Source organism: Chionomys nivalis, chromosome 11 (assembly GCF_950005125.1).
Source record: "Chionomys nivalis chromosome 11, mChiNiv1.1, whole genome shotgun sequence".
NCBI classification, from domain to species: domain Eukaryota; kingdom Metazoa; phylum Chordata; class Mammalia; order Rodentia; family Cricetidae; genus Chionomys; species Chionomys nivalis.
In genome coordinates, this window is record NC_080096.1 from 23,610,001 (window position 1) to 23,635,860 (window position 25,860).

General features: G+C 46.6%; 1 protein-coding gene and 1 pseudogene across 2 annotated transcripts in view; one reads left to right on the forward strand and one right to left on the reverse strand.

Moving 5' to 3' along the window:
• Phc2 (polyhomeotic homolog 2) overlaps window positions 1-17,186 on the reverse strand; it is a 99,963-nt gene extending 82,777 nt beyond the window's left edge. For both annotated transcript variants that reach the window (XM_057783829.1, XM_057783828.1), the window contains exon 1: window positions 17,086-17,186. The gene's annotated coding sequence lies outside the window, so the exon portion shown is untranslated. The remainder of the gene's footprint in view (window positions 1-17,085) is intronic.
• Window positions 16,700-25,860, forward strand: part of LOC130883610 (toll-like receptor 12) — a 32,652-nt pseudogene continuing 23,491 nt past the window's right edge.

Genomic DNA, 25,860 nt, shown 5'->3' on the forward strand with positions numbered 1-25,860 from the left:
CCACCACCGCCCGGCTTCTTGTGTTCTTTTAACTTTAGTAGAAAATAAATGCATTGAAGAATCATTTTTTTAATCCCATGGTAGCAGTCTCAAATGTGAACGCTGCCGTTGCAAACCGTTAAGTTTCAAACACAGAGCTGTCAGCAAGATCAGACTTGGCCAACAGTGCAACAACCTCGAACTCAAAGGCCGCACATGGTGTGGGACTGAGCTAAACGGGGCTATATATCCACACAGCAGCGTGCCGCCCACGCTGTTTTATCACTGTTTGGATCCACTGTATGCAAATCATGAATGTCACATGATTTTCCTGATGAAGGAAACAATCATCACTTGTCAGCTTTGCCTTCGCAGGTCTCCCGTGGCTCTTGTGCACATGACTGCCAGCGCAACTGTCCAAGGCTGCTTTGTGGTCCGCTGACAGCTGAATTATGGGACTACTGAGGGCTGTGTTGCAGTGGAAAAGGGAGCGTGGCGGAGTGGAACTCATGGCTGCATTGTTAATGCCCCTACAGCTCAGTTCGCTGTGTACCTGAGACCTGGATTTATGCTGTGATGGAGACTGAAGTGCCTCACACACACACAATACTAAACAGGTGAGCGTGCATGCTTACGTGTGTCTACCACCTCATCGTGTGTCATACACACCTAAAGCTAATAGTTGAGGTTGATTTATTGCCCTACATAATGTGGTCCAAAAAAAGACCATTATAATTAGTTACATTTATTTTCAATGTGGTCAGCAAGAACACAGAGAAAAATACAAATCCTGATGTCAAATGTAGGTAGATGGGAAACTGACATGGCCGAAAGAGTGTCAGTATTGAACACGACCTTCTCACTCTGCTTTTGTCTTTACCTCAATGATCCTGAACACCTCATTCCTGGTTTGGTATTGGGATGACATTCCCAAAACAAGACACTGAAAACACCCAAGACACCAACAGCACTGAAGACACTGACAGATTAACCAGCCAGCAGGCGCTTCAGGTTTGGTTGTGGACAATCACAGGCGGGTCTCCCCGAGCCTCGTCTGAACTCCTCGGAAATCTCTAACAGTGATTTTAGTGTGTGAGAAACACATACACATGTCCTAAATTTTTGTTTTGGTCGGTTAGTTTGGGGTTTTTCGAGAGAAGGTTTCTCTGTGTAGCCTTGGCTGCCCTAGAACTCACTTTCTAGACCAGGCTGGGCTTGAACTCACAGAGATCCGCCTGTCTCTGTCTCCTGAGTGCTGGGATTAAAGGCATGCACTACCACCGCCTAACAACAAATCTCCTAAATCTTATTTTATCTAATATATTCATCATGAATTATTAAAAAACCATGTTGAAGCCGGGCGGTGGTGGCGCACGCCTTTAATCCCAGCACTTGGGAGGCAGAGGCAGGTGGATCTCTGTGAGTTCGAGACCAGCCTGGTCTACAAGAGCTAGTTCCAGGACAGGCTCCAAAACCACAGAGAAACCCTGTCTCGAAAACCCCCCCCCCAAAAAAAAAAGAAAGAAAATGTTAAAGGCTGGGCTTGACGGCATATACCTTTAATGCCAGCACTCAGACCTGTGTGAGTTCAAGGTTAGCCAGAGCTACATAACCAAACAAAATCACACGGGGAAAAAAGTGAAATCATAGGAACTCACAATGGAATGACATTTGAAGTCAGTAAGAAAGAGTCATTAGGAAAGTCCCTAATATTTGAGAAAGAATGTACTTTAAAATAATTCATGAATCAAAGAATAAATCACAGCGGAAATTAGTAAATATTTTGAATGTAATGAAATGAAAAAGCATTCCATACAAAATCCATGAGAAAGATTAGTGATACTAAAAGGGTTTTGTAGCCTTACAATACCCATTCTACAAAAGAATTCTCCCGTTTTAACCTCAGCTTCTATCTTAAGAAGTACAAAAAGAACAGGTGAGATACAAAGCGTAGAGAAGAAAGAGGGAGGTAAACAGAGTGGAAAAGTGGCAGGAACATCAACGCAATGAAAAACCGGTTCTCTGAAACCCGCAGTAAAACAGAAAACTTCTAGCCAGAGTGATGGGAAGGGAAGAAGCCAGAGATGACAGAACTCTCACAGATGAAAAGGACAATGAGGCCACACTACGGATTACTTTACGTAGCTCAAGGGAAATGGACCATTTCCTGGAAACACACAAACTATCAGAGGTCACACATGACGAAATAGACGAGCTGAATATTCTGTCTCCCCCATCTTTCTCTTTTTATTTATTTATACTCTGTTTTTAGTTACAGAGTATCTGGTACTATAAGTATGTGCTACCATGTTTGCTACATTGTGTCTATTAAATACAATTTGTGTAGTGGTACTTACCTTTAACCCCAGCACTCAGGAGGCAGAAGCAAGCAGATCTCTGAGTTCAAGGCCATCCTGTTCTACAGAGTGAGTTCCAGGACAGCCAGAGTTACACAGAAAAACTCTGTCTAATAATAATAATAATAATAATAGGTTTGAAACCTTACCACACAGACGAGATGAATTTACATGTGACTAAATATCCAGGGAAGATATAATGTCAACATTATATGAACATGTCTAGAAAATTAAAGAGGGAACCATCTTCCCATTCTGTGATGTCCAAATCCTCAGAAACCAAAACCACAGAGATTTATTTTTGAAGGTATTTAAGATGAAGGATCCTTAACAAGGAGCACAGTACAGACAAAACTGCAGACAGCCCAGAGGCTGGAGGACAGGAAACGTACAGACACTGTCACACTGCCTCTGTGCTCTAAGGACAAGGGCCCTGTGCCGAGCAGCAGGGACGCCTGGGCCAGCTTCTGCAGGTTGCGTTCTAAGCCCCATTTGCACACCAGTTGCCCAACTTCAGCCGAGTTACTTGACTTTCTTGTGCCTCAATCTTTCCATCTCCACATGGAGACAAAAACAGAACACGCTTTACATGGCTGTTATGAAGATGAAAGGGGTATATACACACACAGACACACACAGACAGACAGACACGTGTGTGTGGGAGATCGGTGGGTAATGTACTTGCCATGCAACCATGAGGACCTGGGGTTGATCCCCAGAACCCAAGTAACGAGCTGATCACAATGGCATGTGCTTGTAATCCTACAGACAGGCAGATCGCCAGGGCTCACGGTGGCACGTGCTTGTAATCCTAGAGTCACAGACGGGCAGAAGGCTGGGGCTCCTTGGCCTGCCAGATACGTGAGCTCCCAATAAGAGACCATGCTTCCAAAATCAAGATGGATACCTCTTGAAGAACAACCCCCCGAGGCTGACCTCTGACCTCCACATCTATGTGTGCAAGTGTGCACAAACACCACCCACTACACACAAACACACACATACACACACCACAAACACACCACAGCACCATATATACATATACATCCCCCATACCACCCACACCCACACATACACACACACACTCCCCCACACCACTTACTCACACACACACACACACACACTCCAAACACAACATATACACACATTCCCCCATACCACCCACCACACATACAGCACAAACACACCACATCACAACACATTCTCCCACCACACACACACACACTGTACCACACACACACATTGCAAACACACCATAACACACACATACATACACACAAAGTATAATCATGGTCAATGCTCATCCAGGACCTAGCATGGAGAAAGCACTGCATATGTGTCTGCTGGAATGATCCATATGCTAGCTGATGGCTGTCTTCATATATTTGCCCTCAAAGCGCATGATGAAATAAGTAAGTGACTGTCTTCATTGTGTTAGGCCTGGTTCCTGCCACAACAAATTACTACAAATTTAGTGTCTTGAAATAACAAAATGTAACACTCCCCAAAGTTCTGGAGGCCAGAAGTACAGCTAGCTTCATTGGGCTAAAATCCAAGGAGTCAGTGAGGCTGCATGGGAGAACCTAGGAGGGATTGTTCTCTGGGTCTTCCAGCTTCCAGGGAACTTCCAACAGTCCCCAGGGCTCACAACCTTATCACTCCAATCTTCCTCTCCCCATCCAGGCTGCCCTCTCCTGACTGTCTCCCCCACACCAGGATGTCTGTGCTCGACAGTTCAAGACAATCGCCCTGGGTCAAGATCTTTATCTTAATCACACCATCAAAGAGCCTTTTCCTTTTGAGGCAAGCAACGTTTGCAGGTTTAGAGATCTGGACTCTAGATTTCAGGAGTCATTATTCAGCCTACATCAGTAGAGATGAATGTGTCCTGTGGCAATTACAGCATACCATTTTCCTGTAAAGGATATTTAACTCTCTCCACAACAAACGTATTAGTACCCAGAAACCGTATCCCAGTCATATTCACCTGAGGGTTGTCCCAAACTACAGCAGAATCTCCCAAGTACTGAAGCAACTGAATTGGGCTAACACAGACTCAAACCTGTACACCTACGTGGTGGGGATTCCTGGAAACACAGTGGGCCTTCTTGTGATTAAAATAAAGTAAATTTAAAGATATATATATATATATATATATATATATAATTTGTATTGTTATTACTGTTATAAGAATGTGTGTGTGCATGTATTCATTCACGCCGTGGAGGTCAGAGGACAATCTTGTGGAGTCAGTTTTCTTCTTCTACCCTGACATACATTTCAGAGAGTGAATTCCAGTCCTCAGGCTTTTACAACAGATGTTTTTACTCACAGTCGGTCTCTGGTCCGGGAGGAATTCTATTTAAGGTGGCAATTTGACTGACTTCCCTTGTAGAATTGCTGAGAGCATGAAATAAGAACTTACATAATTATCAACACAAATGCTCAACAAATTGTGCTCCCGGTCATCAGTATGTAATAAAGCCCGTCCTGCACGCAGTCCCATCTTATAATAGAGTAGAAATGCCATCTCTTCTTCAATTTCTTTCTATGTAGGAGCAGGGAAGTTCCTCCTTTAGGGACAGCGATGTCTTAGGCAAGGCACTGCAGAAAAAGCTGAAAGAGCAATGTGTCTACAATTCTGAGATACATGTCCAACAGGAAAGGGGAAATTAAGATAGGACTTCCTAAGTGAGTGAGGGATGACAAGGAAGGCCCAGGGATCTCCCTCAGCCCCAGGAGGCTGACAGTGCTAGAAGCTCAGAAGAAGAGACAGGAACAGTGAAGTTTCAAGGGAGCCAAGGGACTTATTCTTGGCACAAATATACTGAATGATGACAGAAAGCAAGGGCGAGACAAGTATGGCTGAAACTCAATGCAGTTCCTACTCTGCGCAAACAGGACCTCACAGCTCCAGGTCAGGGTGCTGCTCCCTGGGTATGGCCAGTGTCTTAGTTATGGTTCCTATTGCTGCGACCAGACACCATGATCAAAACGCAAGCTGGGGAGGAAAGGGTTTATTTGACTTACACTTCTGTTGTGGAATATTAGTTTAAGATGTGTTACATTTGTTCATGCTGAGGAATATTTGTTTAATGATACAAAGATGTGTTGCATTCTTTTATGTTGCATTTGTTTAACTCCGTAAAGCTGTGTTACTTTTCCTAATTATTGGTCTAATAAAGAACGGAAAGGCCAATAGTAAGGCAGGAGAGAGAAACTGGTGGGGCTGGCGGGCAGGGAGAATAAAGGAGGAGGAGAAATCTAGGGAAGACAGAGTAAAGGAGAAGGAGAAGAGGATGCCAGGGACCAGCCAAACAGCCACACAACCAGCCATGGAGTAAGAAGGGAAGAAAGATATATAGAATAAAGAAAGGCAAAAAGCCCAGAGGCAAAATGTAGTTAAAGAGAAACAGGATAATTTAAGTTAGAAAAACTGGCTAGAAACAAACCAAGCTAAGGCTAGGAATTCATAAGTAAGTCTCTGTGTGTTTATTTGGGAGCTGGGTGGTCGAACCCAAAAGAGTTTAAAAAAAAAAACAAACCCCAACTACACACTTGAGCATTGCTGTTCATCACTGAAGGAAGTCAGGACAGGAACTCAAACAGGGCAGGATCCTGGAGGCAGGAGCTGATGCAGAGGCTGTGGAGGGGAGCTGCTTAGTGACTTGCCTACCTTCTTCTAGAACCCAGGACTCCAGAGATGGCACCATCCAGCATGGCCTAGGCCCTCCCCATGATCACTAAATGAGAAAATGCCTTACAGCTGGAGCTCATGGAGGCTTTTCCTCAACTGAGGCTTCCTCCTCTCTGATGACTCTAGCTTGTGTCAAGTTGACACAGAAAACCAGCCAGCACAGCCAGCCTCCAACCATGGCCTGGCACGCCTCCTAAACCGGGAGGGAATGCAGCCACTCTCAGCTAAGAGGCTGATTCTGATTTTCAACCCGACTGGATTAAGAACACCTAGTGTGTTCAAGTATAAATCTTCCAGAAGATTATTTGAAGAAAGAACAAGAACAGTTCATGAAAATGGTTTGATTCTAAGCATTTTCTTTAGGGGAAAAATAATCATTACCACCACGGCTGTGAAAAATTAAACCCTCGCTGTAGAATTTAATAAAAGCCTAATTGCTTTTTATTCTTGGGGGTGGGGTGGGAGCATATTGCCACAAACCAAGCTGTGACAATAAGTTAACACTTGCATCATTCCTAAGTGACAGAGTCAGGGCCTGGACGATACACTAAACAAAAGCTCTACTACTCAAACCAAGACTTTGGAGTTGTTACTAGAACAATGAAAGGAACATCTAGTAGGGGTGTCCATGACCTTGCCATCTGTGAGCATGGAAATGTGTTGGGCCAAATTCAAAGTCATTTATATTCATCCTGGATATACGCGGCCCACAGGCTACAGGTTACACACACTGGAGACACAGAGGTTTAGAGAGGTAGAGCATGCCCAGAGAGGTTTAACCGAGGGGAAAACCCACCTTGAACATGGGTGGCACATCCCACGGGCCTGACCCCAAGTCTCTCATTTCTTCCTCCTTCTTTTTCTTTCTTTCTTCCTTCCTTCCTTCCTTCCTTCCTTCCTTCCTTCCTTCCTTCCTTCCTTCCTTCCTTCCTTTTTTTCCCTCTTTTTCTTTTAGGTTTTTCAAGACAGGGAGTTGCCTCAGTCCAGACTCCACCCCTGAGAAAGCATGCCAAACAGTGACTCCTCCCCAGAGATGCTCAAGACCACCCTGCAGGGTATTTAAACTCCCCGCCCCCCTCCCCCAGGACAAACACTGGTTTTCCAGTTCTCCTTTCCCACCCCCTGGGGGGGGGGGCTGGAAGGCCATTGGGAGCGTTTGTATCCATTAAACCTGAGCTTTTTCTAATTCGGTTTGATTTATCTGATCTGGATTATTGCATTGGCGGAGAAGCTTATCCGTGTGCAGAAACTTTTCAGTTAGGTTCAAAGCTATCATGGCAACTGGTTGTCAAGGAACTTGAAGGGGCACCCAGGGTGGTTCCTGAGGTGGCACCTGACAGGACTGATAGTAAGATCACCAAGAGGCAAGAAGCCTGGTGTCATCATTGTAAACACAGTCTTGTTTCTGAGGTCCAGAAAATGTGTGGCAGGGGACTGAGGCCCTATGTCAGGGCTTAGCCAGCCAGGCCTTAAGCCCAGTTCATTGCTCTCTCGATATGAAAAGAGCACACTGCTCACAGCAGAGGTTAACTGTGCTGGGACTCTCCTTAGCTGGTGAGAGGCTCTGAGGAGACTCTGGAGTGAGGGCTTCTCCTCCCTGTAGTTCCCACCGTCCCATCCTGCCTCCATCAGACAGCAGCTGACACTCACAGCGGAGCATTCCCTGCTCGGCTGTCACCCGCCTACCCAATCTGGCCAATGTATTTTCCTGTTCACTTTCTTTAGAATTTGAATGTGATTTTTTTTTAATATGAACTATATTTTATTAGACTCTTGGGTTACTTGGTTTTCATATTGTGGGGAAATAATCTAAAACCAACAGACTTTTCACAAACTTTGACTGACCATGCAAGAATCATACAAATAATCTTTCAGGGAGCCTCCAGCCTTCAATCCACACCCGTTCTGAGGATTTAGGTTTGTGAGACAGAGTCATTATTGCCTTCTCCAGATGTGCTCCATATGTGCATTCCAGATGTGCGATCCAGATGTTCAAAAAAAACAAAAACAAAAAAACCCTGTCTCGAAAAAACAAAAAAGATGTTCGATCCAGATGTGCGATCCAGATGTGGACCAGATGTGCATTCCATATGTGCGATCCAGATACGCTCCAGATAAATGTGCGTCCCAGATGTGCGATCCAGATGTTAAAAAAAAACAAAAAACCATGTCTCGAGGGGAAAAAAAAACAAGATGTTCGATCCAGATGTGCATTCCAGATGTGCGATCCAGATGTGCTCCAGATGTGCATTCCAGATGTGCGATCCAGATGTAAAAAAACCAAAAACCCTGTCTCGAAAAACAACAACAAAAAATGTTCGATCCAGATGTGCACCAGATGTGCATTCCAGATGTGCGATCCAGATGTGCAATCCAGATGTGCGATCCAGATGTTAAAAACAAAAAAATTGTCTCGAAAAACAACAACAACAAAAAATGTTCGATCCAGATGTGCGATCCAGATGTGCAATCCAGATGTGCAATCCAGATGCGCGATCCAGATGTTTTAAAAAACGAAAACCCCTGTCTCGAAAAACAAAAAAAAACAACAACAAAAAAAACAAAAAAAAAAAAAATGTTCGATCCAGATGTGCGATCCAGATGTGGACCAGATGTGCTCCAGATGTGCATTCCAGATGTGCGAGCCAGATGTTTTAAAAAAAAACGAAAACCCCTGTCTCGAAAAACAAAAAAAAAACAAAACAACAACAACAACAACAACCAAAAAAAAATGTTCGTTCCAGATGTGGACCAGATGTGCATTCCAGATGTGCATTCCAGATATGCGATCCAGATGTGCGATCCAGATGTGCGATCCAGATGTTTACAAAAACCCTGTCTCGAAAACAAAAAAAACAAGATGTTCGATCCAGATGTGCAATCCAGATGTTCAAAAAAACAAAAAAACCCTGTGTCGAAAAACAAAAATGTTCGGTCCAGATGTGCGATCCAGATGTGGACCAGATGTGCGTTCCAGATGTGCGATCCAATTGTTCAAAAAACTCAAAAAAAAAAAAAAAAACCCCTGTCTCGAAAAACCAAACCAAAAAAAGATGTTCGATCCAGATGTGTGATCCAGGTGTGCTCCAGGTGTCCTCCAGATGTGTGATCCAGATGTGCATTCCAGATGTTCAACCCATATGTGCGATCCAGATGTTCGTTCCAATTTGTTTGGTTAAATTATTATTAATTTGGGTTAAATTATTACACAGAGGAGTGGGAGGAACAAGAGAGTGGGGGAAATTGCTTTTGAGACAGCAATAACCATGAACACAAAAACTTAACTCCTGTCAATACCAAGTGACCATGAATGGATGCATAAAGGAGAAAGGCCATGAAGAACGAACTTTGCCCATTTCTACCATCCCTGTGTGAGGATGAGCAGTGCAGACAGCTGGGGGAACTGGCCCATGGCTCAGCACTCCAGGGAGTCCACAGTTTGAGGGGAAAGAGGGGTACTGTCTGGTTACGAGGCTCCAGATCAGGGCAGACAATCTCAGCACACCTGGTCAATTCATTTTTCTCTCAGGAGACTGAAAAAGTCTTCCTGGCCCCAGTTTTGTGGTCAGCCATTTGTTCGTTTTGACCACAAAACCGAATAGAAGTGAACTCACATTTGGTTTAGAGTGGGCACAAAGGGCAACCTCAGGATTACAACTCCATTCAGTGAGCCCCTCAAAATACAAGGGGTGGTTTCCCTAATTCTCTATTCTTTCACACTGCTTAGTATCAACTTAAAGTTCAAAATACTTCCCTGCTGTCCTCTACACCCTCAGTACCCAAAATGTGAGGAACAGATGGAATATGATTGGGTGCCACAACATAGTAAGGACTTTGGGCCACCAACCCATCTACCCGAAATAAAGGCTACAGAAAAGAAAAAAAGAAAGAGAATGCTCTTCCAGCGTCAGGAGACATTCTGCTGATGCCTTCGATCAAAACTGGTTACATAATCCATGTGGCCTATCACAGATGAACACTCAGGGCCTCTTGTTAAAAATTATAAAGTTTTCAAGGGTTGGAAAGACGGCTTAGTAGGCAAACCTGCTTACTGCACAAGCGTGAAGACCAGAGTTCAAATCTCTACATCCCACATAAAGCTGGATGTGTTAGCACATGACTGTGCTCCCAGAGCTCCTAACCATGGCACGTGGAGACAGGAGGATTCTCAGGTGCTCACGTGCAAGCTATTTAAACACAAACATGGTAGAAAGCAAAAGTCAACACCAGAGGTTGTCCTTTGTCTCCCACACACAAGCCCTGGCGTGAGCGTGCCCAGCCCCAACAATCTAGATCACAAGACAACAGTCAAGAAGCATTAAGCCAAGCGTAGAACTCTGCATCCTCACAGAGCCCGCCCTGCTTTCCAGATCAGAACAGCATGGTCATGTGGAACAGCCTGAGTCACAGCTGGCTGTCCCCGAGTCACTGACCCTAACCCTGACACCCATAGGCTGAGCAACTTTAAGGCGATGTCTTCCAGTATTGTGAGGAATGAATGGGAAAAAGAACAGGACACAGCAAGCACTCAGTGAATGTAACTCTGTGGTTACTGTTTGAAACAATGTGCAGGTAACAATTTTAAACTTTCAAGAAGTGAATGGCTGGGGCTGGAGAGCTGACTCAGATGGTAACGTGCCTGCCATATAAACATGAGGCCATGAGTTCTATCCACAAACCCATGGGTTTTTTGTTTGTTTACATATATATATTTTTTGTTTGTTTGTTTTGAAAACACCAGCAATATGCTCTTATAATCTCAGAGCTGAGAAGGTGGAGATAGGTGGATCCCTGGGGCTTGCTGGGATCTAGCTAGCCTTGTCTAAATCAGTGAGCTTCAGGCCACCCTGTCTCAACAACAACAACAAACAATAACAATAAAAATCTCAAGATTGGTGGCATCTGACGAATGACAGGGGAGGCTGTCCTCTAGCCTCCACGTGCACACATGCATACACATACGCGCGTGCACGCGCGCACACACACACAGAGGCCCACATGCATGGACACACAGAGAAATAAACTGCCACTAAAAGTATAAAAGAAACATAATACTTTAGGACAAATTTATGAGGCAGACAGGGAAGGCAAAGTGTTTTGTTAGACTCTAAGCACTTTCTTTTCTTCAGTAGAAAACACGTAAGGATAATCTATGCACTGCTGCCCTTTGTAGCCTGAGCCTTGTACTAAGCACCCCTTTTCATCCAGCTCCTCAGTGTTCTTAGGCCCCATCCCCCAGTTAAACTGATGTTACCATTTACAAAGCTTAACTGACCTCCTGTTTATTATCAAATGCACATTCCTCATAACCTCTCTACAGTTTCACGTTGTGGGCTAATTTCTCCATCTCGGACTTTTTCTTTGCTTGACTTGTGTGATACTAATACCCATGGCCAACAACATGTCTATCTGGCCATGTGTCCGTCTGAGACATCACACGTGATTATGGGCAGGATGCCTGCATCACGTAAGTAAGTTGAACAGTGCTTTTGCTTCTCGGATACTAATTGCTCTCTGCCATGCAGACTCCATCCCGCTCCCCAGCTCCCTACAGGAGGCAATCCCTGGGCTTCATCTTCAGATCTCTGCATTGGTGTTTTTACGCTGTTACCTCGGGTGAACTCAGCTAACCCCATGGCTTCCATTAGTATATTTTCCATATTAGACTCTCCGACCTCTCTCTTTGGAAAACCAGTCACCTCCTGCTCCCAAGCACAGGGCTTGTACCCTGAGAAGTTTGAGTATTGCTTTGAGATACTTCAACACTTACCTTTTCTTCTCCCCCAAACCAGTTTTCTGTGTGGTCTATCTTGTCTTAGCTAACTCTCCGCCCAGGGTCAAGACTATATTGATGCCATTTTATCTTGGTCTTTCCTATCCAATCACAGTCTTGTTCATTACTGACTGGACTGGCCTCTCACTTTCAACATGTCACTCAAATTCCTTACCCTGTCCCAGTCACACGGGTTCAATAACTTGCTGGCTGTTTGTCCATTTTCTCCCTACCAAACTCCAGTCTCCACCCTACTGTTGGGAATCTTCTCAAACATTACTTTCACGATACCACTCTTACCTAATCCCAATCTTCCGCTTCCCAACTGTAGGATAAAACCTTAGCTCTTCAGCTGCCAGCTCCATGCCTCCAATAGCTCCTCTAACCCTACAGTCTGTGCGCTTGAGCTTGCCAGACTAGTTAGCCCTGTTGGCCGACCACTGAAACTCGCAAAATATTCTGGCTTCACATTTTATGAGCACTGTGTTTTCTTTCTGGGAATTCCTCCCATCTTCCTTCCAGAAGAACCCACCATGGGTTCATTTTGCTGCTCTCGCTGTTTAATGTTGTTGTTGTTGTTATTTACTTATTTATTTTTTGGTTTTTCAAGACAGGGTTTCTCTGTGGTTTTGGAGCCTGTCCTGGAACTAGCTCTTGTAGACCAGGCTGGTCTCGAACTCACAGAGATCCGCCTGCCTCTGCCTCCAAAGTGCTGGGATTAAAGGCGTGCGCCACCACCGCCCGGCTTTGTTGTTGTTGTTGTTATTATTATTATTATTATTATTATTATTATTTGTGTGTGTGTGTGTGAGGGGAGTGAGGCAGACACATGCTGCAGCTTGCATGTAGACATCAGAGGCCAATTGTAGGGAGCTGGCTCTCATCTTCCATCTCAGTGAGGCAGGGGCTCTTATTTCTGCTGCAGTGCCATAAAGCAGGCTGGCCCAATGAGTTTCCAGCTCATTTTCCACACAACACCTCCCACTTCCCAGTATAGGAAAAAAGAGGATTTCAAACATATTGTTTCATGTCCAGCTTTTTGTTTTGTTTTGTTTTTTGCTTTTTTGAGGCAGGGTCTCAGTTGTGGAACTATGTAGCCTTGTCTGTCCTGGAACTCACTCTGTAGACCAGGCTGCCCTCAAACTCACAGAGAGCTAGCTGTCTCTGCCTCCGGAGTGCTGGGGTAACAATGTGCCCCACTATTCCTGGTTTGCATTCAGCTTTTAAGTGAGCTCCAGGGATCAGTCTACCAGGCTTGCAAGGCAAGAGCTTTGACCCACTGAGCCATCTCCCTGGATTTGCATGTTGAGAGAGGAGTTCCTATAGTCCAAGCTGACCTCAGAGTCACTAGGCAGCTGAGGATGACCTTGAACTTCTAATCCTCCTACTTGTACCTCCCACGTGCTGGGTTGCAGGCGTGTGCCAACATGCCCAGCTCTTCCAAGGCTCTGAACATCCCTTCCTTGGAAATCACGTGCCGGGGAATTTTTCTTTCTTTCTTTCTTTCTTTCTTTCTTTCTTTCTTTCTTTCTTTCCTTCCTTCCTTCCTTCCTTCCTTCCTTCCTTCCTTCCTTCCTTCCTTCCTTCTTTCTTTCTTTCTTTCTTTCTTTCTTTTTTTCAAGACTGGGTTTCTCTGTAACTTTGGAGCCTGTCCTGGAACTAGCTCTTGTAGACCAGGCTGGTCTCGAACTCACAGAGATCCGCCTGCCTCTGTCTCTCTAGTGCTGGGATTAAAGGCGTGCGCCACCACCACCCTGTGGAATTATCCTTTCTTTTTTTTTTTTTTTAAATATTTATTTATTTATTTATACAACATTTTGTCTGTGTGTATGCCTGCAGGCCAGAAGAGGGCACCAGACCCCATTACAGATGGTTGTGAGCCACCATGTGGTTGCTGGGAATTGAACTCAGGACCTTTGGAAGAGCAGGCAATGCTCTTAACCTCTGAGCCATCTCTCCAGCCCGAATTATCCTTTCTTAATCAATGTGATACTTTACACCTCAAAGTGGTGCCGATACACACACACACACACACACACACACACAGAGCCAGTGGCATTAGTTTACCAGAAACCACATTCCTAGTAATAGTAGAAATAGGATCTGGAGTCTTCTAAGCTGAGAATACTTGAACCCACGCCACCTCCTTCATCTCCTGTCTCCCCCAAAGCACAAATGCTGCACAGGGTTGGCACACAAGTAAGTGTTCAGTCACCGTGATGAGGGAGAAGCTTGCTTAAAGGCTACTCCTCATGTTCACAGCACTGACAAAATTGCTTGGCCAGAGGATATCCGGGACCACCTCCTTTACTTGGCTTAACCTTTGACATACTTCAAAGACTTATTCTGATTCATTCTCAGAAGAAATTTGGGGCTGTGTGTGTAGGGATGGTTCAGTGGGTAGAGCAGATGCCATGCAATGTGAGGCTGTGTGTGTAGGGATGGTTCAGTGGGTAGAGCAGATGCCATGCAATGTGGGGCTGTGTGTGTAGGGATGGTTCAGTGGGTAGAGCAGATGCCATGCAATGTGGGGCTGTGTGTGTAGGGATGGTTCAGTGGGTAGAGCAGATGCCATGCAATGTGAGGGCTCAGGTGTTAGTAATCTCAGCGCTCTTGCAGCGGGGTGGGAAGGGGAGCCAGGAGAACCCCCGAGAAGACTGGCCCGTACGGTGCAGTAGTAGTAAAGAGACCCTGTCTCAAAAGGGTGGAAGGTGAAGATTGACAGCTGAGGTTTCCTCTGACCTCCGTATATGTCATGGCATGTGCATGCGTGCACACATACACACATACCACACATACATTTAAACACATACATCACATATACACGTGCATTGTACATGCGTACACACACAAGAAATTTTGGATTAAGTAAAGTTAAAGGGTCTTTATCTGATTCAAACATGTATTGAGTTCTGGGGATGAGATCCATCGTATATTCTGGGCCCATCCTTGCTCTGCTTCCAAATGACCAGGAAGTAAAAACAGGCTGGCTAGCTGACCACAGTTCTGAAAATGGGATCTAAGGTGAAGGGTGGGATCTCTTTAAGAAAACTACAGAAGTGAATCATAGGTGGAAATGGGGCTCAGGGGAGGAAAGGATGGTAGTAATAGGGAAGGAGAAAGAACAAAACGGAGGTGACACAGGAAACAGTCCCGGCAGGAGATGGGCCAGGCCCGCTCTGCACAGCTGTCTGAAGCTGTCAGTCTCACTGCTGTTGTGCATGGCTGGCACCATAAGCAGCAGGTTCCGGTCTGCTGACATGATTTACGATCGGCCTGCAACTCTCAGTGTTGCTCAGACTGACCTAGAACTCTGTATGTAGCTCAGGCTGCCTTGGAACTTGAGATCATCCTGTCTCCCTCAGTTGTTCAGGTGCTAGGATTACAGGCGTGTGCAAGCATCCTGGCTGCAATGCTTTCTTAATTCACCCTCTAGCTTCTGACCTTTCTTCTCTGGGCTTCGCAGGTTCGATGCTCACTGTGCTTCCCCGACAGCGACTTTTCTGCATGTGGTTTACGTTTGCCTTCTTAAGATGCTACCTTGAGTGCCAAGCATTGTGCCCAGGGTTCAGGCTCTCTACTTTGAAGCTGTTGAAAACCACCCTTTCCTATTTCCATGTATTGAACCTTTTCTCAGAAGCCATGGTGAGAAAGACCAGGAGTGAGGCTCGAAAAAGCCAATGAGGGGAATACAGGGGGAAATATCACTGGAAAATTATGATAGGAATGAGACATATAAGCCAGCTTTTAAAAAGTTACACAATAAAGGAAAGGAGACATAATTGTAATATAAAGCCATTTCCCAAATAAAAAGCAGTGGGGAGGGGGCGGCGGCAGTGTGTGGGTTATTCCCCTGAGATACACTTTTCCTAAGTGGTAGCGCTCACTGAGCCTTTGGTTTTGGTGTCCTCTCTCATTTTTGTGATAAACTCCTAGTCACCCTTCAAAAATTGCTGAAGCATGTCCTCTGGAAAGCCGCCTCTGACCTTAGATACATTTAAACATTCTTTCTTCTCGTGTTCTCGCTTCCCCATCTGTCCTTCAGTTATCACTTCAGCTAACAATTCTGTCTCTCCCACCACCTCTCTGAGGACAAGGGCTAATTATCCTAGTCCGTGTGGCATCCTCTAGACACAACAGAGTGCCTGGCATATACCAAGGGTTTGTTGTTCTGCTGATAAATACACCCAGTACAGCCTGCAAGTATAATTTCCACTTCCGTGGCAAAACTCGGTTTGGTTGCTGGGCTCCTCACGTGGAAGCACGATTCCCCTCGTTGTGAACAAACGATTCGAGACTCATAAAGTAAGCTCCGTGCACAACGGCACATTAGTATGTTCTTCATACCCTGGAGACGGGAGCATTTCCCCTCCACATTAAACCTCTCGGGGCCGCCTTGATATTAGCAGCCCATCTCCGCGCTAGCATTTCTATTGTGGCGAAGGCTAAATTACACCATGAGCCTAAAGAGGCCACCAGTCTTAGTGAATTGGGGGAGGGGGTAATTAGAAGAGAAACATTTCTGTAGCAGACCTAGGAGCGGGAGATGGAGGAGGAAGTTGATTTAAACCTAGCATTATCAGAAATTCGCTAGAAACTCGAGTCAAACAGCAGCTTCCTCTGGACATGACAACAGACCCTGGTGTCCAGCAGAAATCTTTCCCTACGGGTGTCAGGTCAAAAAACAGGGGCGGTGCCTGCCTGGACACCCCTCCTTCTCGTACCTTGGGACCTGCTTTTGCTCTTGTTTTCGCCTTCCAATAACAACCACAGTTTGCTCCCCCACGCACTGTCTCGATCTCGCCTTCGTCCTCCAGCAACCCCAACCAGGCTTAACCTGGTTCAAAAGTGCCAGAAGCTGGGCTGTCAGGCCGCTGCAGAGCAGGCGGCGCAATGGGCAGGCCGGACCCCGGTGTCCCCGCAGTCTCCGCGAGGACACGGGCCGCAGGGGGCGGGCCTCTTCACGTAAGGAGGCCACGAACCCCCAAGATCGCACTACTGCAGGGACTTCAGCGGCTCTCTCACAGTCTCCCGCGAGCCCCCGACCCACGAGATCGCCGCGGTCCTCATTGCGGCCGGGTCCGGGTCCGCCGTGAGCCGGTGTCCGCGGCGCTGCCCAGCCTCACGCGGCCCGGCCCGCTCGCCGCACGGTGACAGCTGGGTGCCCAAAGGGTTAAGCCCGCCGCGCCGCCCCCGCGAGCCGCCCCGCGCCCGCGAGTCCCCCGCGAGCCGCCCCGCCGCCGCCAGCCGGCCCCAGCGCGCACGCGCCCGCCCGTTACCTGCGGTGGCCTCCGCGCTCCTCCTCCACCTGGCCGCGCTCTCCCGGGGCCGCCCCTCAGCCCGCCCCTTCGGCTCTCCGCCGCGCACCCTGCTGGCTGCCCGGCCGCGGTCCGCGGAGGAGGGGCCTGGGGGCGATTACCATATATTAGCATACCGTAGCGCGTCACGTGGCTGTCCCAGCCAATGGTCACTTTGGAAAGGCGGAGATTGAACTGAACACGCCTTGGTGCTGCTCCGGGCCTGAACCGGTGGCCATGGCAACAGAGGAGAAGGCGAAGGAGGGGGGAGGCGCTGGAGCCTTGTGGTCCCCCGGGAGCATCAGAGCTACCTGAGCTCCGCACCGCGACCACCGCTTACAGTTTCCGACTCGGCGTATGGAGGGCACCTCAGATTGGAATGACTAGGGAAATACAGATTCCGGAAACGCTCTGAGCACTTGAACCACGTGCCTCACACTTTTCTGCAGATAACTCAGGAAGTACATATCTTAAACTTAACTGGATAGTGGGGCAAGCTTATATGCTCAGAGAGGCTCAGTCACTGACCCAAAGTCATACAACCACACTACATGGAAAAAGTAGAGACATGAAAACTTCAGTCAGGGCTAGGGGGCTTCTGCGTTCCTCTCCCTTCGCAATTCCAAACATTCAAGAAAAAGACTGTGCAAACAGTCGAGATAATAATCTTCGTATATCACCTGTAGAGCGCCTTTGCACTGCCTTCCAATGACCTTTTGAGGCAGAAACCTTATACTCATATTACAGATGAGAGAAATGAAGCTTGGAGATGATGGGACCTGCCCTGGGTCAAAGAACTATGAGGAGCCAATAGCTAATTACTCACATCTATATGTGCTCAAGCTATAGGAAATTTTACACCCGTCTGAATCGTGGAATTGCAATAGCCACTTTACAAATCTGGACACTGAACTTTTGGAAGGGCAAGCAAATTGTCCACATTTATACCTCTAGAACCTCAAACAATAGATTACTAGCCTGGCTTATCTGACTCCAAAGGTATGTTCTAACAGCATCTCATTGCACCAGGCTCACTGAATTTGGGTTTAGGCATAAGAACGCCATGCCTAACAGAACTGCCACTCAAGACTATATTCTGTGACAAGAGGCATATATTAAGGTCGCAGAAGATAAATATTAGAGTCACCAAGTTGGTAGGGGATCTAGAATCCTGTCTCTCTGCCTTCACCTCTGTGAATCTGATAATTCACCTAAAAGCACCAACATTCCTGTGTGGACTTTTTTAGCCCAGTGGCTCACTGATTTTAATGTATCATGTATGGATTACTAGATGAGGCCCTATGATTTAAATGAACTATCTAGGTGCTTTAAGAGATTATTAAAGGTCATTTGAAATATATGAACATTTTATCTCACCAAACTGACCTAAAATTCAATTTCCTTGTAAACTGTGAGTATTTGGTGCTTATGGGCACAAACCTAGAGACTAACCTCCTAAGGTTAACATCCTGCTTGGTCACTCATTGGCTGTATGATGTACAGCAAGCTATGTAACCTGTCTGTGCCTCAGTTTCCTCACTAACAGGATAGGAAAGGTGTGTTTGGAAGCATTAAAGAATTAGTATGTATAAAAGGCATATAATACAGGCCCGGTCCAGTGAGTACGACTTCATCCTTGCTAGCTATGGTCATTGTTACTTCTGGCACAGGATCTCCCACAGGATAGACAACTCATGTGTTCAGACCTCTCCTCCCTTCCTGGCACTGGGACCCTGAAGCTGCCTGTCATCCCCTGTGGCGCATTAAACAGCCTGTTGTGCTGGTGGAGGCTTGTTATCTCTCCGAATGACATTCTCTCTTCTAGGGACCATAAATAATTCCTGGACTCAAAGGACCTGGTTTCTCTTGCACATCTCCTAGCACCAAATTACCGAAGTGACTCCTGTCAAAGAGGAGCTCGGCAAGCCGCACAGCCATAAGTCAGGTTCCTTGAAGCAGTTTTATGAGTGCCTTAATGAGGGAGATGAGCTGTCCTCAGGAACTGGTGCAGTCTTTCCTGGCCACAGGAAATGAGCTCTTTGTGTGCTCAAAGGGTCTCAAAGCCCAGGCACAAGGACTGTTCAGGAAGTGGGCTAGGGACTAGATGTTGTTGACTCAGACAGCCCCAGGGCTAAACAGCCTCCATCCTGCTATTCTCCCTAAAAGGTCAAATTACTCCTGCACTTACAGCAGCAATAGCACCAAAGGGGTGGCTTGTGTGGCTGTAGGTGTTAATCCTCAGCCTCCTACTATGTGCACAAGCTGTCACCCCAACTCCCCAGCCCCTCCTCCCCACAAGACACTACCATATAGAGCAGCCGTTAATGGCAGTGTCCCTGGAGTGGATGGACTGGATATGAACCCTGCATAAGTGGGAAAGTTCCTTAACCTCCTTGCATCTCATCTTTCTTATCTGTAAAATGGGACAAAGAGCTGCCTCAGGGTCTTGATGGGATCAAATGAGTTACTCAGAGAGTGTGCAGGACACCCTCTGGTAAATACTGCTGATGCATTAGATAAGCAAAGGCACTTAAGTCTAGTAAATGTACATTCCATACCTGTACCCGCAGCCTTGAACAGAGTGCCCTAGGTACCCGCAGCCTTGAACAGAGTGCCTTAGGCCCTCTCTCCAGCTCTCGGTGCCCCCACCCAGTCCCTTCTAAGCTGCTTTTAGAGGTTGTCCAGGAGAAGAAGACCCTATGCTAGAGAGTTTGGTTTGTACCCTGGATCCACCGCACTCCTTGCTCTACGTGTGAACTCATTATTTTACATATCTGGGCCTGAGTGCCCTTATTTGTGAGGTGAGGTTAGCTCCCCCTGAAGTTGTTGTGAGCATTCATTCAGACAGGGGTCTGGCAGGAGATGGTGAAGGATTGAATAGGACAGGTTCTGTTCAATCTAAGTCATTCTCCATTTTTACTTAGCTCCCCAGTCATGAAAACAACTAAAGACTACAGAGGACTTACCTTGGCCTTCTGAGATATATAGATATATATCACTTTTCTTAGTTCTCACACTAGGCCAAGAGTCCAGGCAGAGACAGTAACTTGTCCAAGATCTCCATGGGAGTCTGTGGCAGAGCTAGGGTCCTGCCGGGGCTATCACATTCCCAAGTTCATGCTAAGAACCCACCATGGCCGGGCGGTGGTGGCGCACGCCTTTAATCCCAGCACTTGGGAGGCAGAGGCAGGCGGATCTCTGTGAGTTCGAGACCAGCCTGGTCTACAAGAGCTAGTTCCAGGATAGGCTCCAAAACCACAGAGAAACCCTGTCTCGAAAAACCAAAAAAAAAAAAAAAAAAAAAAAGAACCCACCATGCTGCTCACAGGCCTCCAACTTCAACCTGGCAGTTAGTCTCTCTCTCCCTCTCTCTCTCTCTCTCTCTCTCTCTCTCTCTCTCTCTCTCTCTCTCTCTCTCTCTCTCTCTTCCCTCCCTCCTTCCCTCCTCCACCCATTCATCCACTCTGTCCAGTGACCCACCAGAGCTCAGCATAGACACACTTCCTATACACACAGGTATTTACAGAGTGAGCAGAAAGAAATAAGGGTGACATTTTCATGAACTCAACTTCCAAGAAGAAGAACGAAGAAGAGGAAGAAAAAGGAGAAAAGCCACACTTGTATTAAAGGGGTCTATAAAGTCAAATGATTAAACTTTGAGATCATGAAAAGTTAACATGTTGCAGTCCAGAGTCAAATTATCCTGGGCTATTTTTGGTCACTCAGTCTCTTTGAAAGGCATCCATTGCCCCTGTGTCTAACCTAACTTCCTTGTCATGACCAAACCGTTACAGTGTATCCATTGCTGACCACTGACTTTCCTTAGTCTGAATGCTAAGAGTGTCATCAGATAGCATCTGAAACCTACAGCAGAATTTTCTCACATTTTGCTGTAACTGCCTACCCTTGCCCAACCCTATCCTTAGTGTGTTTAGTACACACTTTGATTTACAACTGTTTTCATTCTGTAACTATTAAAGTTTCATGTAACCACTTCCATAGTAGAACATAGTATTTTGGGAAACCCAAATTCGTGTGCATGGACCATGGTCCCTTGTGTTGGGTTCCAGAATAAACTCTTATTCCCTTTGAGATGAGATCTGGTTTGGAGCCTACCTCCTTGAATAGTGATGGAAATGCTTACCGTGGGCCGTCCCAGGAAGAAGATACCACACCTGCTGACACACTCTGCCTGCTGAACAGCTGTGTGGGGGGAAAGGCTCCCCGCTTTCTTGGTGAGGGACTCGACTTCTAGGTTTCAGGGTCTGCCATGGATCCAACGATGATTCCTCTTCAGCACACATTCTGAGAGATGTCGGGGGGCCTCCTGGAGCCCTTTGGGAGTTCTTTTAATAAGCATCAGTAGGGTGATTTCCACAGGAGCCTTAACTTCCCATCGAAACGAGATACCGCAGACTGGGTGGGTTAAAGCAATGCAGATGTATTATTCTCTCACAATCTAGGAGCCCAGAAGCTGAAGCCATAGTGTCTCAGATCTGGATTTTTCAGTGGGACACCTGTCCTGCATCTCTTTTCAAGTTTCCCGTGACTGCCAGAAATTCCTGACACTCCTTGGCCTGTGGGTACCTCACTCCAGTTTCGGCTTCTCTTTTTTTCATGGCATTCTCTCTGTGTATCTGTGTCCAGGTTTTCCTCCAGCCAACCTTAAAACAGTGCAGCTTTGTTGTAAGTAGATTAACCAAACAAGGTCTCATTCACAGGCACTGGACTATAATCTTGGTTTGGAGTTGCAGTTCAACCCCCCTCAACCCACCCCATCGTATGTTTGGAATAAGTTAGAGAAAAAGGAAAGAAAATGAAGAAAAGGAAGGGATGAGGAGAAAGGTGATGTGGTGGTTTGTCTTCACCGCGGTAGCACTGAAAAGGAGTGTGACCAGGGTCCCTCAGAAATGGGACCAACCTTTTCCTTCTTGGCCAATTCCATTCTTTCTCCATAAAGGTCTCCAGACCCACACAGCCGGCACAGGAAGACCACAGAGATTTTTTTCTTTTTCTGGCTTTTTGAGACAGAGGGTGTGTGTGTGTGTGTGTGTGTGTGTGTGTGTGTGTGTAACCCTGGCCATTCTGGAACTGGCTTTGTAGAGCAGGCTGGCCTCGAACTCACAGATCCCCTGCCTCTGCCTCCTGAGCACTGGGATTAAAGGTGTGCACCACCTCCCAGCTGAGGTTCATTTGTTTACTCCACAAACACTCATCAAACTCTGCATTGGAGCTGAGCATTTAGAGAGGAAACTTAACCCAGGGAAGATGTGGTCCAGGGAGTGGTATGAATTGTCTAGGATCACACATTAAGTCAGCTAGGAGTAGCCGGGTGGTGGTGACGCACGCCTTTAGTCCCAGCACTCAGAAGATAGAGGCAGGAGGATCTCTGTGAGTTCGAGGCCAGCCTGGTCTATAAGAGCTAGTTCCAGGACAGGCTCTAAAACTACAGCAAAACCTTGTCTTGAAAAGCCAAAAAAAAAAAAAAAAAAAAGTCAGCTAGGAGCAGAACAAAATATCTCAAACCCTAATTCCAAGCCCCATGGATGCCTACTAGAAAGTCTACCTATCAACCTGGACTCAAATATCTAGTTCTTAGACAAATCAAAGTTATCAAAAACTGTGTTGTTTCCCAAGTTCCCCAAGGACTTCGGAGCCATGCACAAAGCTAGAAACACCCCAGCTCTAAGTGTGACCTGCCACTCTTCCTTGGCTTTCACCCAGTTAATCATCCAGTCCTGAAAACACCGTCTCTGGATACAAGGGCTAAATTGGGCACAAGGGACCTTTCTATGGATAGAGACTATAGCTTGCTTATCTTTTTATCTTCTTTTTTGATCCCATTGTTAATACAGAAACCATCATGGAATATACCTTGAAAATTATTTGTTCAGTGGACTGGGGAGACAGCTCAGTGGCTAAAGTGCTTGCTGAGGATCTAAGGCTCTCCAGCATGGTTGTGCATTTGTAACCCAGCACTAGAGGGAGATGGAGACAGGTGGACCCCTGCCCCTTGCCAGTCAACCTGGCTATAATGAGAAGCTCAGGGTTCACGAAGAGACCCTGTCTCAAGGATAAGGTAGAAAAGTGATTGAGAACAACATATGATACATAACTTCTGACCTTCACATGTGTCTGCTCCTGCACACGTGTGCACACATACATGCACACCCTCCCCCCCACACACATGCGAATTATTTGTTCCATGAATGAACTCATATGGCTACAGATAGTGCCAAAAGTTCTCTGTAGGCTTCTGGTCTGTATCCCACAGACAGAAGCAGACTTGGGTTGGCTTGAGTTGCTTGAGTTCCAATGTCAGGGCTCTACAATCTGGATATTCCTCTTGCCGTTTCATCATGAGAAAGGATGGTGTTTTTACACTAATATTCGTGGCCGGTGTGAATATGGCCCTGCCTAGAGCTGTCGTGAGATGAGAGATCAGCCTGGAGCAGTGAGGCTGAAAACTAGGCCAGGCAGGGGTCAGAGACGGGGTCAGCCCAGCAGGAGTAGTCAGATGAGGAGCAGGGGTGAGAGGGAGGTCAGATGCGAGATCAAAGCCCAGGAACTAAGGCAGGTATGGTCACTGCAACTCTCCTGAGGAGGAGAATTTGTTAGCTGGAGCCCCTTGGGAAGACAGATTATCAGGTCCTCCGAGTTAGGCCTTTTGCTCCAAGGTTCCCAGGTCCTTTGTAATTGATCAGGATTTGAGTGCCCTACTTATAAAGGGGACACAGGCAGTCAATGATATTGATCAGGCTTTATGTTCATATAATTACATAAGCTTTGGTCTAGCATGCTTGGTCCTTGGATGGTGACATCATATTGGGAGATGGGGGAAACACTAGGAGGTGGGGCATAGATGGAGGAAGTAGGTCACTGGGGGATGGCCACACCTACTCACTGGCCTCTTCCCCGCTCTGCTATAAAGATGTTCTGTGTCACCCTTAGGCCTCACATCAGTAGAGCCAAGAACCAGAGATCAAACTCATGAGCCAATAAACCTTTCCTCCCTTAAATTGTTGGGTCAGATGTTTGTCCCGGCAACGTTACACAAATACCCAGGGTCAGTAACAATGCTGATGATGTTTGCTACGGCCCTTCTGTTTATGAAGCTCTAGAAGAGGTTGGGAAGTACAGTTGCTTGTTTACTAATCCAATTGCTCATTCACTCATTCGCCAATTTGTCCACTTCTTTTATAACTAAGTATCCCCGACACACACAGTCTTGCTAAATACCCACATTTGTCCCTAGTTTACACTGTAGCAGGGGCCAGTACTGGAGATGCTGCTCTCTTCTCTGCTTCTTCTCTGTCTTCTCTGGCCCCTATTGGATTTAGAGTTGTTGGGCTTTACCCATGGTGCCACTTGGACACAATGACCTTCACTACACAATTGTTATAATAAAATGAAGAGGGCCGGGCAGTGGTGGCACGTGCCTTTAATCCCAGCACTCAGGAGGCAGAGGCAGGCGGATCTCTGTGAGTTTGAGGTCAGCCTGGTCTACAAGAGCTAGTTCCAGGACAGGAACCAAAAGCTACGGAGAAACCCTGTCTTGAAAATCCAAAATAAATAAATAAATAAATAAATAAAATGAAGAAACCAAGCAAATGAAGGAGTCGTTTGCCCTTGGTTGTCCATTTTCTTGTTTTGCAACATTGGGCAAGACACATGGAGAAGGTACCTCTGTCTACTGCCTGCCTTTTACCTCTGGAAGCGGCTCCGCCCTTCGTGTTTCTACAGGGCTGGGAAAGAACAAACAAGCACACCTGTGATTTTGCATTTCACCCCAGACAACAGATGATTGGTTGAGGTTGTTATCTAACCCAGGGCCAATTGTACCCTGTCTCCCACCCTCCCTCCTCTCTCCCTCCCTTCTTCCCTTCCTCCCTTCTTCCCTCCTCCCCTTAAGTTGCTTCTTTTTTTTTTTTTTTTTTTGGATTTTCGAGACAGGGTTTCTCTGTAGCTTTGGAGCCTGTCCTGGAACTCCCTTTGTAGACCAGGCTGGTCTCAAACTCAGAGATCCGCCTGCCTCTGCCTCCCGAGTGCTGGGATTAAAGGCGTGCGCCACCACCGCCCGGCTTTTTTTTTTTTTTTTGTCGAGACTCTTGTAGACCAGGCTGGCCTCGAACTCACAGAGATCCGCCTGCCTCTGCCTCCCGAGTGCTGGGATTAAAGGCGTGCGCCACCACCGCCCGGCTTTTTTTTTTTTTTTTTTGTCGAGACTCTTGTAGACCAGGCTGGCCTCGAACTCACAGAGATCCGCCTGCCTCTGCCTCCCGAGTGCTGGGATTAAAGGCGTGCGCCACCACCGCCCAGCTCTTAAGTTGCTTCTTGCCAGGAGGTCTTGCCACAGCAATGAGAAAAGTCACTAACCTAAGGGTGAAGATTTGTCTGTCCCTCTTGAGGTTAGGGAGGGGTGACAAGCAGAAGGTGGAGTACATTCCCAGAGCAGCTCTTCCTCTGCCTGGCTTCTATGCCACAGAGCTGACGTGTGTTATCTCTCTCAGCATCTCCTTCAGTCAGCTAGATAGATCTGTCCCCACCCTGGTGACACAGATGGAACTAACATTTAGCTCACATTATGAAGCCATTGAAATGCATTTCTGCTGAAGGCTGTTTCTAGCCTCCTTAAGTGCCCTGCTGCATCCTTCTCCAACATCCTCAGTTTCCTTAGGCCCAGGGACCAGAACATGGGACAAACATGGTGTCAAATGAACTCGACTGAGGTCATCCCACCCAGAAGAAGCAGGTTTG